This window comes from Manihot esculenta, chromosome 2 (assembly GCF_001659605.2).
Source record: "Manihot esculenta cultivar AM560-2 chromosome 2, M.esculenta_v8, whole genome shotgun sequence".
NCBI lineage: Eukaryota > Viridiplantae > Streptophyta > Magnoliopsida > Malpighiales > Euphorbiaceae > Manihot > Manihot esculenta.
The window spans coordinates 11,822,846-11,835,030 of NC_035162.2; positions in this window are offsets into that span (position 1 = coordinate 11,822,846).

Here is a 12,185-nt window from a genome sequence, read left to right on the forward strand (position 1 = left end):
AATTTATTAAATTAGATATTGAAATTACATCCTCAAAAGTTGGTCATCAAAGTTCAATTACTAATAAATTTTAATTAACAATAGCGAGTATTTTTAAATTCAATTTAATAAAATAAAAAATTTACAAATTTCTGTTGAAATTAAAAAGAAAAATGTAATTTTCATTGCGCTAAAAAATCTAATATTTGAGGACATTTTTTCTTCTCTTTAATATCATCTTTTTCAAAGTACGTAAACGCTTTTTCAAAGTCTTCCATTACAAGCCAAAATATAAGTGGTCATCAACAACCAAATTATTAATTAGGTATAGATTAATGGATAAAAGTGTAATGGTAATTGAGATAAATTTTAAAAAGTTTAAATTCAATTAATAAAAAAATATTAAAATTTAAATTTAAATTCAATTCTAGCTTTATTTATAAATTTAAATTTTATTTTATTTTAATTTAAATCACAACAAAAAGTGAATTGTTATTTACGGAGAAACTCCACCCCTCTATTTTTATAAATTTTTGATGTGGAATGAAGAGCTGACCATATTTCACACATACACATTCACATGATGTGACCATATTTACAGTGAATTCTTATTTTAATTTCTTGGTCCTTTAAATTTTAAAGTTTTCAATTTTTCAGTCCTTATATATTAAATTTCGAAACTATTAAGTCCTCTAATTTTGAATCATTACAACTGTTTGGTCATTCATTTTAATCATTCACTTACAAGAAACTAATATGCTAAAATTTCACTTATCTAACTTAGATAAACAGTACAGAATTCATTGATATATTCATACATAAAGAACATACTACAATCTGATTCAAAATAACTTCTATCTTCTGCAGCTTTATATAGTGCATTTAAACAATTTTTTATGGTGTTTTTACGGCAAACACTATCCAGAGTAACAATATAATTATCATACAATTCTTCGTCTGGTTCAAAATAGCTTCAATTTACATGTAATTTTTTGTCTCTTCATTAATCTTCATCAACACTTATTTAGTTTCTGCAATCATTCTTGATAAGTTGGTCTTGAATACCTCTAACCCTTCACCTATACTGTTTGATGTTAGAAAGTTAACATTTGTTGGAATGCACCACCCAAGAAATGACCCACATTCGTTATCTCGACAGTAATAATATAACTTGTTTGGATTACTAATAGATTCAGATATGCGAACCCCCGCTTTTTTCCCATAGCAGCAATTCACATTCATGTAACTACCAACCCAACTTCCCATTGATCCGCTGATGCTAGACATTCTCGTGAAAATAGAATGGATCCTTTAGGTGCTTGATCGTCGGCTATTATGAACAGAGGTGGGATCCTTTCAGTGCTTGATCGATGTTGAAGATAGTCCCTCACAGAGAGTATGCTGAAACTCGTCGAGGGTGAGAGAGTAAATGGAGGATTTCTGTCGAGAGATAATGAGAAGTTGCTTCTAAGGTTGTGATCGGACTGTAATGGCGACTCAACCTCGCCATTGAGAATGCATGTTTAAATAGAGATTGAAAAGGGTAAAATTAGATTTTCAAAATATTCTCTCTTGTTTTTATCTTACTTTTAACGGAAAAGAAGGTAATAGAGGATGGAAAGACTGATTTGTTAACGGTTTGATTATGTCAAAACGTTTAATACGTTTTTGAAAATTGAGAAACTGACTTGTTAATAATGATAAAACTTAAAGACTAAATTATAAATTTCTCAAAATTTTATTATAAAATCTTGCGATAAATAATTTGTATTTGAATATTTTCTGTTATAAACTTCCATAAAGATTATTCCACGAAAATCCACCCTTGACTTGGATAAACACCAAACTATTAAAGAAAAATTATACATTAAAGAAAATATGAATGTACACAAGGTCAAAATATTTGAAATTTAAATTTTCTTGCGTATTTGAAAGGGCATGCCTTATTTTTTCTCTCAATCTTTTTAATAAGGTGAGAGCAACATAAAATCTTATTTGCGAAAGGATAATATTAATTATTTTAATAATTAATAATTATTTAGAAGTGATTAAATAAAAATTTGAAAAAATAATTTCTTATAATATATATTTATTTTTTAATTATTAATTGGTTAAAATATTATATAATAAATATTGAATTAAGTCTAATAATTAAATTATTTTCTAATTTTTTATCAAACTTTTTATTGGTCAATTACTTTATTTAACATTTTACAAAGATTTTATTTATTTTAGGACCACAAAGATATTATAATATTAATTTTCTGTTGACTTAACTGATTAAAAATTTTTAAATTTATAAAAATAGTTTTGAATTTTAAAAAGAATATTTAGTTATTTACAGAAAAATTTATGTTACACAAAATCTATTAGTCAATTTTTAAATTTTAAAAATTATATTAAAAAATTATTAAAAGTTTAAAAAATTTAGTAATTATTTTTTATTAACTTTATCTATTAAATAGTTTATTATTTAGACATGTAATTTAAAAAATTTAAATTTTATAAAATTTCTACTAATTTATTTATTTTTATTAAGTATATTTACAGACTTTATTATAATACTTAATAAATAAAATTAATAAAAGTATTAATTAATTAACCTTTTAATATATTTTTTAACATTGAATAAGGATTAAGCAGTTTTTAACTCAAATCAAAATAATAAATTAAATTAATTTCAAAATAAAATTTGATTTTCTTAATATTTTTCATTTAATTTTACATTTTAAAAAATTTAATTATTTTAATTTAATTTTTATTAAATCGAATTAAACTGATTTATTATAATATTATATCACTTTAATAATATAAAAATTATATTTTAATAAAATTAAAATATTTTAATTAAAATTTAAAATATTAAAAATAAAATATAAAAAATAAAAAATCAATCGAGTAAATTAATTCAAATTAAATTAATATTTTTTATTTAATTTTAAAAAATTTCAATTTTAATTTTTTTTCTTTTATTTTTTCAAAACTCAAGATTAATTAATAAATTTTTATATTATATATTCACAAACGGTAAGTTTTCTTTGTTTGTATGGCTTACTCATGCATCTCATGGCCATCTGGCTTCACGTGTCAACCATTCGACTATCATACTCAGTGGCGGAGTCAGGAGCTTCTCTTTGGTAGGCATCATTATGCACTGCTGCGGTATCACTGGTTGCGTCGCTGCGACACCTTCATCCCCTTCAAAATATTTTCCAGTCATCAGTACGGTACGTGGCCCCTTGCCGTACCTTCCCTCCGCTCTTACCATACTCGTCCGAAGGCAATCAAAGGGCACAGTAGTTTATACTCCATAATTATAGTACGTCACGGCTCACGCGATCCAACTGCAGAATATGACGCAATTTTAAAAAAAAAAAAACTACAGATATGACATCGATTCTTATTTTATGTGGTACAAAGGATAACTAAGGTTTTTTTTCCGAAATATAACTAAGAATGAATATATATATATATATATATATATATATATATATATATATAGACATAGATATAGATATAGATATAAGCCACTTAAAAAAGTTGTATTTGATTATAAATTTTCCAACACAAATGTCCTCATTAATTTATTAAATTAGATATTGAAATTACATCCTCAAAAGTTGGTAATCAAAGTTCAATTACTAATAAATTTTAATTAACAATAGCCAGTATTTTCAAATTCAATTTAATAAAATAAAAAATTTACTGATTTCTGTTGAAATTAAAAAGAAAAATGTAATTTTCATTGTACTAAAAAATCTAATATTTGAGGACATTTTTTCTTCTCTTTAATATCATCTTTTTCAAAGTAAACGCTTTTTCAAAGTCTTCCATTACAAGCCAAAATATAAGTGGTTATCAACAGCCAAGTTATGAACTAGTATAGACAAATGGATAAGAGTGCAATATGGATAAATTTTAAAAAATTTAAATTTAATTAATAAAAAAATAATAAAATTTAAATTCAATTTAAATTTTATTTATAAATTTGAATTTGATTTTAAAAAATATTATATTTAATTTTGATTTTTATTATTTAAATGAGTTTAAATTCAAACTTGTTAACAAATTCTTTTAACTTAAGTCTAATTAATTTAAATTTTAAATTTTGAATTAAAGAAATTTTAATTAAAATAAATATTTTATTTATTAAAAATTACTTATAGTCAAGATTTTAATTTGAACCAAAACAAAAACGAAATTCTTATTTACAGAGAAACTCCACCCCTTCTATTTTATAAATTTTTGACGTGGAATGGAGAGAGAGCTGACCATATTTCACACATACATATTCACGTGATGTGATAGTGCGCTAATAATCAAAACTAGCTTTATAGTTTAGTGGTTAACATATGGTTACTTTATGTTTACGTTGGGTTTAAATCCCTAGCAAATGTGTTTTTTTCCTTTTATTTTTTTAGACTATATTTGGTTGAGGGTAGTAAGGGAAGTTCAACTTTCTAAGAATTACTTGTTTGCTTGGTATGATTTTATAACTTTCAGAAAGTTGGTGTGTTATTTCCCCTCCCCGATCCAAGTAATTTTAAGTTATTTTTCTTATTTCCATTTTTTTTCCTAATTAGATATTTAGATAAAAATTAATAGAAAATTGAGTGTTATGTTTATTGATAGATAATGATGTGTAGAAAATTTCATGATATATTTTATTTAAGTTATATATTCATTCAAATAAAAAAAGAAATTAATTAATTAAATATAAATATTTTTTATATTTTATGACACTTTTTATTATTATCATAAAAAAATTATATATTGATTATTATTTAAGTATTTACCATTTGATCAATATATAATTTCTTCCCTTAAATTAAATATTATAATTTAAATATTATGTATATATATTTGAAGTAGAGATATTTATATTATTTTTATAATTACACTCTATTAATTTTTTAGAATTTAACATACCAACTAAACACATTCAAATTATATATACTTCCTAACAAATAACTTTCTTGAAAGTGTATTTATCAAGAAATTAATTTCTCTAAAATCAGGTCATTTTGAACCAAACGAGACTTTACTATTTAGGTAAAAAGAAAATATATAATAATACATTAAATATTTAAAATATTTAAAGTTTCAATGTTTATAACTCTAAATATTATTTTTTGATTAAATACTATTGATGTCGAGGAGATTAGACTGGTGACGTGACTCGAACGATACTGTGTTGAGGTTGGAAAAAACTTACAAGAAAGGAAGCAAGAGGCGATGGTGGATGCTCACGGTAGCTACTCGAATGCTCAAATTAATACATTGAGAAAAAGCGAGAATACAGTAGAAGACTCAAAAATTTAGTAGTATTAGAGATAATGTGCCATTGTCTCTATGATTGGTTCCCTTTATACTGTAAAAAAATAGAGATAAATAAAATATTTTCTGAAAATTCAATGATAATGAGGTTGGCTGCTCGATAAGGGTTATCACCAACTAATAGCTTGGTGATCCCGTGATCACAAGTGAAATAGGAATATGCCTGATAACGGTAATTTTGTGTTAAGACTCGGCCTATTAGGGGAGGGCAAGTCTTGACGATAATCTGGTGTTGAAGTGTCCGAGTCTCCCCTTTCCTCGGGCAGGACTGCGTTTGTCACTTGTCAGATCCTTTCCACGTGACCCCTATTTTATGGTGACAACTCATAATTTACTTTGGGCAGATGTTATGTAACATCAGAGATCCCCCTGCTAGTCTTCGTTTCTTCGTATTCGAAGAGGACATCTTTTATCGAGGTCCGGGACATGTGACCCCTCAAGATTGGTTTCTTGCTACTCACTTCGCCTACCAATCCTTTTGATGACTACTATAATGTTTATTATGCCGCATTTAACGTCTGCCGTCAAAACCATCTTTAAAAGAGTTCATCGTCTTCTCCAAGCATCACTTTTGCGTTCTTCTGCAGCTTTCTTTTTTAGAGGAATTCATTCTACAACTCCCTTCTCGTTTTTGTTAAAGTCTTGACCTATTTCACGATAACTTTGTTGTCCTTTTTTAATATGGATAGGAACACCTCTTCCTCCCTTAGCAAGGACACTATTTTCAGCTCCTCCTCTGATGGCCCCATCCGAGCGTCAGCCCCATTGTTCCATTGAGAGAGGCCCCCGAGAAAGAAGATGGTTCTCTTAGTAATATCTCGTCTGTCTTCTCGGATAATGACGTGGATCATTTGTATGACATCTATCACATTCATTGGAATTCTTTCCGAATCTTTGCTCCTTCTCCTCGTGTTCGTGCTAACGACTTCATCCCCGCTGACGATATTATTATTGTCTTCAAGGAGCAGTTGAAAGCGGGTCTCTGTTTCCCTTTAGACCTTTTCTTTGTGGAGATTCTTCGGTTTTACATGCTTTCTGTTGCCCAATTTCATCCTAACGGCTGGAGAATTTTAGTGGCCTTTTAGTTCATATGTTTCAACAATCAAATTGAAACAAGCATAGTGCTTTTGTCTTAGTTATACCAACTAGGTACCCGTAAGAATGAGGAATTCGAGTACTTTAACAGCCGAAAGTACTTGAATATTTTTATCGGATGCCTTTTTCTTTGAACCTTCTTCTTTGAAACAGTGAAAAAAATAAGTTTTTTGTCCTCCGTCATTGTACGCCGAAGGGTTTTAGGCGCCTTTAAATCAGCTGGCACTATTGGGTAGAGCTAAAAAAGGATGGGGTCCATCCGAAGAGAGAGGAAGATGCGACTTTAGCTTCTCTTATGGCAATGGCTAAAGCCTTAAAGAAGATTAATATCACTTAGGCGGCGAGGAACGCCATCTTGTCTTAGCAAAGTCATCTGCCAGCAAGCCAGACTCGTGCTCCTTACCCGCCCATCCTTTTCGAAAGAACACCCCTATCTCGGGATCAGGGTACTTCACTTTTCATCCTTTTTATTTGACGAATTGACTTTCTTACTTACTTTTCCTTTTGTTTGCAGATATGGCCGGGTCAAGCAGATTCACCGAGGCGGCACGTGTTGCTCGAAAGGGTAAGGCTATTGCTGTTGAGGTTGTTAATCCCCCTTCTAAACGTGCTCACCCTTCGGAGGTGATTGTACTTCTTCCTCCCCTTCCCTAGCCTACGGCCGAGGAACTAGCACCCCTTCAGCCTAAATCTTCAGCCTTAGGTGCTTCGGCTCTGGCTTCAGCTCCTATGCTCCCTGCTGATCCCCTTCTTCCTTTATTCCTGCGAGTGTGGGGATCAAGTCTTCCTAGCTCGTTGGCATTCAACGTTTGGCCTTAGCGCTAAATTGGGCACCTCCTTTCCTTGATGACCCTTCTCTAGGTCCCCCGATAATCAAAAGTGTTATGAGGCCGGTAGATCATCGCCATTTGAATGAGGTTGAGACGGACGAGCTGGTTATTAATGCCATTCATTCTACGCTGGAGGATGCCTTTTGCACCTATGTGGCGAATGAGCATTTTAGAGTCTTGAGGCAAGAATTTGGTGCTAACGAGACGCACAGGGACCTCTTGGTCGAGGAATATTCAAGCTTGAAGACCTGGATTGCTAAAGTTCAAGGTACAATAAAAAAGACCTGAGAGTCTATGGACAAGCTTCAGGATGATCTTGATGCGGCTCGTGCTTCAAACCAGGGCCTTAAGAGTCGGGCTAAATCTACCAAGGATTAAGTGGCCCTATTGCAGTGCCAGGTCTTGGAGCTGCACGCTCAAGCTGAGGAGGCCCGAACTGCTTTAACCAGGATAGCCGAGCTTGAGGCGGAACTCTAGGAGAAAGTGGTCCAGGGTGGAGAGATGTTTATCCAAGACTAGAATTTCGTGAAGAATAAGCTGATGAAGCATTTTCCTTCTGAGGATTTCTTCTGCATAGATGACATCTTGCCCGAGGAAGAAAATGAGGATGGAGGGGAGCGTGCTGAAGATACTGTTGTCGAAGAGGAGCGTGATGAAGATGAACCCTCTGACCAGATTTCTCTTGTAATAGATGCCGAAAATATCAATGTAACGGAGACTTGGGTGGATCAGCTTGATGACCCTGTCCTTTTGTAATTTTTCATTTTTAATGAGAATGTTGCTTTTATTTCCATTTAGCATTTATATGTTCTACGCATAATATTTTTTTGAGAGGGAAAAAATTTTCTCAAGGGGCTAACACCTGTTTATGACGCTTAGTTACTAACTTATCTTGTGGCCATGAAATAAGAGACTTAGTGTATTTCCATAATGGGACTAACGCCCAAACATAAGATACAACGAATGCCCGCCTTGTGACTGTAATTCATAGGACCGACATCCGAGCAATCCAGCGAAAAATCGTCTTATGACTTGACCTAGCAAAAACTGCCTTGTAACCTTGATTCGTGGGATTAGTACCCAAGTGGTCTGGTGAAAGCCGCCTCATGACCTAGTCTGGCAAAAACTGCCTTGTGACCTCGATTCGTGGGATCAAGGCCAGAGTCCCGGCGAAAATCCTCTTGTGATCTGGCCTGGCGAAAACTGTCTTGTGGCCTTGATTTGTGGGACCAACACTCGAGTGGTCTGACGGAAGCCGCTTTATGACATAACCTGGGGAAAACTACCTTATGGCCTTGATTCGTGGATTAACGCTCGAGTGTTCTAGCGGAAGCTGTCTTGTAGCCTGGCCTGGCGAAAACTGCCTTATGGCCTTAATTCATAGGACCAACGCCTGAGTGGTCTGGCGGAAGCCGTCTTGTGACCTCGCTTAGTGAAAACTGCCTTGTAGGCTTGATTCGTAGGACCAACACCCGAGTGTTTAAAGAGAAAAGATTAATTTAACGACAATATTGCACCGAGCATAAGCAGGTAGCTAAGTCAGAAAACATATCTACCTCCTTCAAGCATGTATTTAATATACCCATCCATATCAAAATAGGCATTGTCATTTATACCTTAGTTACCAACTAAATCACTTGAAAGCAAAGCTGCTACAGAAATTCCCAGGTCTAAAGTTAATAACCAAAGTTAGATGCATAAATCATCATGAGAGATTTCAGTCAACAAGAAAATTGGGAACTCAAGCCTCCAACCCAGTACAATTCAGGTCTAAATGGACAGATAATATGAAACCAGTGGGCAAAATAAACAATGATCAAATAAAGAAAAATTATAACAGAGAAAGATGACAAGTGACAACAAAGTTGATGCTGAAGAGCCAGCTATGATCAGCAGCAGATAGTATAATTGACAAAGAGAGGTAAGAGCAAGCATGCAGCATGTTTCTGGTTGTTTGATAACAGAATTCAATAAACATTCTGCTGGTTCCTTTCTATCAAAGAACATACTATATAAAAATACTTCATTAACTTTTTTTATTAAGAATATCCTCCATTTACATATGAGGGTAGAACTAACTTGTTGTCGAAATGTGAACGATATTAGAACTCTCATGAGATTTCGGACAGACAGTTTTCATAGGCGAATGTTCTCCAAGATTTCTAAAAGTTCCCTACCTTTATAGTAAGTATGTTTGTAATCTATTTATGCCTCGTCGGGTCCTTTTATTATTATATGTATGACTCTTACTAGTTCTCTATATATCAGGAGTTGTCTCCTCGGCCTTAAACCTTTGCCCTTCTTTTCCTTTTTTGTGAATTTTCTGAGAGTGTCATCCCTTGTAAGTCTTTCGATCTCACCCTTTAGTTATCGATATTCTTCCGTTGTGTGGCCATGATCTTTATAGAAGCGACAATTCTTAGTTCTGTCTCATTTTTCTGCCTTCTCAAGATTGAGCTTGGACAACCATCTAATTTGTTTATAATTTTTCCTGATCCACATCAAGATACGAGTTCGTGAGTCACTTAGTGGAATGCAATTCTTATACTTGCTCTATTCGTCCTTTCCCGATATAGGGTAGCTCCTGTGATCTCCTTCATGGGCTCGTCTCTCAGACTTTTAACTTTACTTTTGATTTGCCCTCTTATCTTCTTTTAGTGTCTAAACCTCATCATCCAATCTGATATATTTTTGGATCTTGTTTATCAAATGTTGGTACATCACGGCTGGGTTTTTAATTAAGGAATCCATGAAGTTGACATTGCGAGTTCCTTTCTTCAACATCTTACAGGCTATCTTATGATTCAACACTTCCACCTGTATGGCTCCAACATTGAAACAAGAAATAAAACTCCTTAAAGACTCGCTCTCTCCCTTTATAGATCTTTCATAGATTAGAAGAAAACTTTTTGGGAGGTATGTAAGTAATAAATTTGGATTTGAATATTATAGCGAACTGTGTAAAGTTTTGGTTTAAACCTAAATTTAAGTATTAATACCATTTTTGAGCTAAACCCGTGAGTATTAACGAAAACACTCGACATAACACAAAATCATTTACGTCCTAAAACTGCATGGTCGTCCTGAAAATGGCTAGATGACTTCTGGAGTTTGTTATTTCATCATATTTGTCTAAGTTGGGCAACTTGAACTTGGCAGGAAAGATTTTCGCTAATATTTCTTTCGAAAGAAGCGAAATACCATCCAAGCTGAAATCTTCTTCATGTTCTTTTTGGTATCTCTGTAAGGCCCGTACTATCTTCCAATCCACTCCTTTCGGAGCCTCATCTGATTCATCTTTAGATTTGGACTTTCTTTTATGCCGCAATTTGGCCGCTTCCATCTGGGGCCTTGGGGGTGTCTACGGAGGCTTCATCCCTTCTTCCAGAGTCCATTTTAGATACCTCTTCTTGAGTCTTATACTGCCCGAGAGTAGCATGTCACCTTTGAAAATACTAGAGTATCTGCTGGTTGTTTAAATTATTAAGGTCTACTTCATTGATCACTGGAGGTGTGTTTTCTCGATTATTTGGAGCAAAAGAAATGATGACTCCCTCGTTGATAGCGATATTGACAGCAACTATAGTATTTTCGACTATTTTGAGTGAGGAAAGATGATAAGAAACTGGTCATGATCCAAAAGAGGGTTTAATGGATTTCTCGGAAATAGAACCAAATGATATTAAGAATATTAGGCTGATGACGTAGTCAAAACGATGCTATGCTGAGGTTGGCAGAAATCTACAAGAAAGAAACCGTAAGGCGGTGGTGGGTGCCTACAGCAGCCACTTTGACACTCAAGTCAGTACCTTGAAGAAAAAAAAATACAATAAAAGACTCAAAACTTTAGTAGTATTAGAGATAGTATACCTTTACCTCTATGATAGTATTAGAGAGAAATATAGCATTTTTTAGAAATTCGGTGATGATGTGGTCGGCTGCTCGATAGGGGTCATTACTAGCTAATAGGTTGGTGATTTGTTGATCATAGGCGAAATGAGAATGTGTCTGATAACAATAACTCTGTATCAAGACTCGGCTTATCAGGGGAGGGCGAATCTTGACAATAATTTGAATGTTCAAGTGTCTGGGTCTACCTTTTCTTCGAGGAGGATTGTATTTTCCACTTATCATATTATTACCACGTGACTCCAATTTTATAGTGACAACTCATAGTTTATTTTAGACGGATATTATTTAACATCAACTATCTTTTAATTAATTATATAAAGTATATTTAACATAATATTGACAATATAATACTGAGTTAAATAATTATTTGTTCAAATATTTATACTAAATTTATTAATATATTATCATTTAATTATTTATATATTATTATTTAATTTTAATTTAAATATATAATTTATATCAAATTATTTTATATTATATAAAAAATACTAATATATAATATAAATATAAAATATTATATAAAATAAAAATATTAATATAAATATAATCAACTTAAATCAGATGTTATATATATATATTATACTTTAACGTAAATAGCATTGCATTGATTTATATTTAAATTATATAAAAAATTTAATTTATAAAATTAAATGGATAATATTAAATACGAGAATAATCATAAAAATATATATAAGTATATAAAAATAGTAATAATAATAATAGCCGATTAAGGGAGATTTAAAAAAAATATTTTTTAAAGATATAAAAAGAGTATTTATTTAAAGGGACATATACTGAAAAATAAATACATAAATTAATAGTATAATTACACAATAAATAAATGTACACATAAACTAACAATATGTATGATTATATATTTTAATATTATTTAATTTTTTAACGGTTTAAAAATCAAAAAAAGATAAATAATATAAATAAATATTAAGGACATAATATTTATATATTTTCTCATTAAAAATATTTATAAAATTATTTAATTTTTTAAGAGATATTACTTAATATTCATTAGTA